The sequence below is a fragment of the Salvia hispanica genome, chromosome 5 (assembly GCF_029641045.1).
Source record: "Salvia hispanica isolate PSC_SH4W2 chromosome 5, Shi_PSC_v1, whole genome shotgun sequence".
NCBI lineage: Eukaryota > Viridiplantae > Streptophyta > Magnoliopsida > Lamiales > Lamiaceae > Salvia > Salvia hispanica.
In genome coordinates, this window is record NC_142696.1 from 13,295,323 (window position 1) to 13,300,171 (window position 4,849).

At 33.4% G+C, this 4,849-nt stretch overlaps 1 pseudogene; it reads right to left on the bottom strand.

The window, feature by feature from the left end:
- Nucleotides 1–3,391: 3,391 nt before the first annotated feature.
- On the bottom strand, nt 3,392–4,200 carry LOC148926319 (F-box/LRR-repeat/kelch-repeat protein At1g09650-like; annotated as a pseudogene).
- Nucleotides 4,201–4,849: the final 649 nt, after the last annotated feature.

Below are 4,849 nucleotides of genomic sequence, written 5' to 3' on the forward strand. Positions count from 1 at the left end.
TAAATGCACAATAACGAGAATTTGTCTACAGCATTACTAGTGATTAATTTGTATTTCAATTTATTGTTCATGCACATGTGAATACTCCAAAAAAAATTTTTTAAATGTGAATTTAAAATGTTCTATGGAATTTAAAGTGTTAAAAAAAGTGTAATTTACTCGTATAATTACTTTGCCTTCTTGATAAAGAAACGAAGAAGATTGCAAAAAATGTATTCTTGTCGTTTCAATTTGACAATAGAATGAAGTTTTCAATTGTCTTTCTATCCTCCTACTTTACTAATCTACATAAAAATTCATGTAGTTTCAAAAGTGTCGATTTTTAAGTGATTGATGAAGAACCATCTTCACAAAAATTATCAATTGCTATCACAATTTAATATTCTTCTCAATTATATCATTGATTTGGATTTTAGGAAACTGCGAATGACCCAAAAGCTGAATTACATTTACTGAATCTTATTATAGGAGTAAGATTCTATTTTATACTAACATTTTCAAAATTTAAATAAATATGACAATTGAGAAAACTGTCAATATTATGATATAATTGATTTTTAAGTGGTGGAATTAAACCAAAAATTGACCATATTTTATACTCCCTTCGTTTCACAAAAGATGTCACACTTTCCTTTTTAGTTTGTCCCACAAAAGATGTCACATTTTCCTTTGTGGAAAAAGTTCTCTCTCACATGAATATAAAAGTTATATTTTCTCTCTCCATTTAACACACAAAACAAAACCTCCTAAAATCCCGTGCCGTCCCACAAGTGTGATATCTTTTATGGGACGGAGGGAGTATCACTTTTTTTCCGTTAATTCACTCTTTAAACAAATAATAAGTGATTAAGATATTAAAAATTGATTCATATTATCCATGTCCACAATTAATATGGTTCTTGCTCTATAAAATGGTTTTATAAGGGTGTCTAAACTAATAGCGGCTAACAAGTAATTCTCTTCCCAACTCGATAACAGCAGTGTATCGGGTATCCGCTATCCGACGACAACGGGAAACAGGTCAGTGAGGTCGGGTATTATAATTTTGGGTGTTGCGGGTATACCTAAAATATCCGATACACCCGATTGTTATATGATTAGGATATTTTTATTTGTATTTTAATTAATTAATTAATTAAGCATTTTAGTTTAGGTAGGGTTTATTTTCTAAATCTCATCTTTTCTCTTCTATTCTACCCCGTAACTTTTTTTGTTTTTCCATTCTATTTCTTTTATTTTCTCTTTTTTCAACGAACACAACATACACCGTGTATTTCATTTTTCGTTTTTCCATTCAACTATTTCTTTTATGGATTTAAAGTGAGACGTAATGAGTATATTATACATGGAGTATAGCGTAGCACACTATCTCTATATTATATACTCCCTCCGTCCCGGAGTATTAGACTTACTTCTTTTGGGCACATGATTTAAGGAATTGATATTTAAATAGTTAAAGTGGAGAGAGTAAAGTATGAGAGAGAGAAAAAGTAGGGGAGAGAAGAGAGAAAAAAGTAGGTGGAGAATAAAATAAGATAGATTTTTTTTGCTAAAAAAGGAAATGAGTCTAATATGTTGGGACATCCCAAAAAGGAAAGTAGGTCTAATACCTTGGGACGGAGGGAGTACTACTCTTCCGTTCCAAGGATGATGACCCCTTCCTTGAGTGATACAAGATTTTATGTAGTTTTATTTTGTGTGTTAAGTGGAGAGAATAAAATAAGAGAGATAGAATAAAGTAAAGAATAAAAAAGTAATGAATCATCTTGAATGGACAAACTAAAAAGGAAAGTGAATCATCTCCATCTGCAGTGGGACAGATGAAATACATATTAACTATAGAAGAGATGTGATCAATCGCTAACTAATTATCAATCCAAAATTGAGACCAATTTTTAACCATTAGATTATAAGATCTCGTAGTTAATATAATGACAAATGTAATATATTTTAAATTTAAATAATTATTAATTAAATTAAAAGGTATTAATGTCAGATCCTATATGTAGTAATTATAACTAACTACTTTCTCTCTCCTCAAAATCATCTCAAATCTTTAAATTTATGTAACTCTCTCAACTTAAATTATTTTTTCGCAAAAAATATATCAAATTAAAGATAATTTAATAAGGATTCCAACGAGATGTCAATTGCATATGTTCCGACGATGTTCGGGTGATGAAATTTGATAAATTATATTTCAATTTTCGTATATGTTGATAAGCAGCTTTTATCAACAAATGCAACAAAAAATCTCCATATATTGTAGGCAAGATCTCAATATTATGCATGTCCAATCTCAATAAAAATGTGTTGATATTTTCTTGTCCTTGTGTTGATATTTTATTGTCATATTGTTGATATTTGTAATACACAATGTTGATATAAAAAAACACTCACGAAAATTATCATGTGATAACATAATGACGATATTACCCTTTTGTTGATATTTTGTCTACTATTTATTGAGATTTGTGAGCTTTAATCTCATCCACTCATTTTAAAATCCAAGGGTGGAGATTTAGTCTTGAATTTGGATTAGGGTGCTATAAGCATTAGAATAGGACCCAACTATAGAATATATTAAATATTCAAATATTCAAATAACAAAAAAATACATGTTTGGGTCGGGTACCCGCAACGTCGGGTGCGGGATACCCGACTCGGGTACCGGGACTACCTGATATATACCGGGACTGGGTTTATGTGCTAAATCGGGTGTGGATACTCGCGGGTACCTGTTTCTACACAACTTTATATGGTCTAATCAGCATGAGAAATTCGTTACATGATTATCAGGTAATCAAATCAAAATCGGTTGGGTTTTGGTTAAATTATGATTTCAGTTTGATTTGGTTATTAAATTTTGATTCGAAGCTCGCATAGGACAAGTTCAATACAAAGGTGTGAATTCTTTCGTCAAGAGTTGAATCCAAAGAACATGCATGTGCAATAAGTTCTGCCAATGCCTTCTCCAAACTATCGACACGCAAGAATCTGGTGTTCCAACCATCACTCAAGCTGATATCTGAGTAAAGACAACTGAACACAAAACTAACAAGACAAGAACTGCAATTTAACTAAAAGAAAACAATATTCGAAGACAATCCTACAAAAGAGCTACAGTCACAACTCAAAATGAGCTTACATTTTCCATCCCGAAACTCTTGAGAGAGACAAAGCTTGAAGCATAGATGGTCGTAGGGATGTAAGTATCACGATCCTCTAGAACCACAATGTCATAGTCAAAAGTTTTCGATTTGTTGGAGTAGTAGAATAGCTTTCCATCATCCGATTCCATGAAAATGTCACCATTTTCGAAAACTCTTAATGGCCAAACATGAAGAAAACAATCAAGGGGATCAAATTCGGGGATGATAAATTTCTTTGTTCAACACTGCTCTTCTTCATTCATCAACCAAATTACAATGCCATCATCGATTGAAAAATCGCTTATACAGAGGCAATCCCTTAAAACGCAGAGTGACTTACCGAATGTAAAACCTAGAGGAGGAGGTGCAGAAAAGGCGCTAAAAGTTCTGTTTCAAGATCAAAACAAAGAATCCATCTATCAGAGAGTTTTGTTCTTTTCTCAACCGCCCTATGAATATTTCCATTCAAATATATCCCTCCAACATCTTCATATAACCCGAGCGACCTATCAAACCTACCGAAGGGAACTTTTCTCCATGACCCGGTTCCAACAACGTATACTTGGCACTCATTTCTGTACTCCACCGGTAGTATTAGTTCACCGAAAATCCTAACAATCTTATATTGGCCAGTCATCCTTCTCACTCCAAATCCAAAAGTCTCCACGCCAATCGGAACCTTTGGGGAGGTTTGTCGAGGACAAGGGAGCCTGATATAGTCACGTGTGATTGGATTGCACAAGATAAGATCACCATGATCGACACCACTTAGAAAGATCAAAAGGAAGTTCGAAGTTGAAGGCTACGTTCCAAAGACACTCCTCATCAAAGTTGAGGTCAAGCTCATTCATAAACTCAATGATTTCATATGATTTCGAGTGTGTTTCAACAGCAATGCCCCGGACTGATCTTGAAATATGTGAATTCATAAACTCAGGAGTAGCGAGCAGACTCGAGTGGGGAGTCTTGAGAGGATATTTACTACGATCTCTGAAGGTAGATATTTGAAGAAATCTTCACCCATTTTGGAATTATCAGCAGTTTTCATATCTCAACTTAGCATCTTCATCATTAACCAAAAAAAAAAAGTGAAATTAGAGCAACACCAAAATAACAATCTGGTCAAACCCTAACACAAAAAACTTGATATTTTAATTATATTATATTTATGAAATAAATAATAAATTTTATATATAGTCATATTAATTAATAAGTCTATATGTGTAACAGCCCGGATTTTCTAGGGTATAATAAATACGGCGACTGCTACCTCGGCTAACTTAAATGCAACAAGAACATAGGCTAGGGTTTATTTAAAGAGATTTGAACAAGTTTTTAATGAACTATCAAGGCAATAAGTCAACTGCTTACTCACGAATATCAAGATTTAATAGATAACATAGGCTAAGCTCAAAAGTCAAGGGTTTACTGTAACTCCCAACAAAACGCAATATTTCCCAATATTCCAAATCAAAGAAATAAGTTCAAAACAACCAAAGATAATAAGTTTTCAAAAATTCAGCGGAAGCATTCCAAGAGAAAGCGAAGCCATGTATGAAGACACGACTACACTCAAAGTTCCAAACATCCATGTTATTCGATTCAACTGTCTCAACACCACCGACCGCCCATCGCCGCTCAACTTGCACATACGGAAAACACATGCAGGGCTGAGTATTTTAAGCATACTCAGTGGA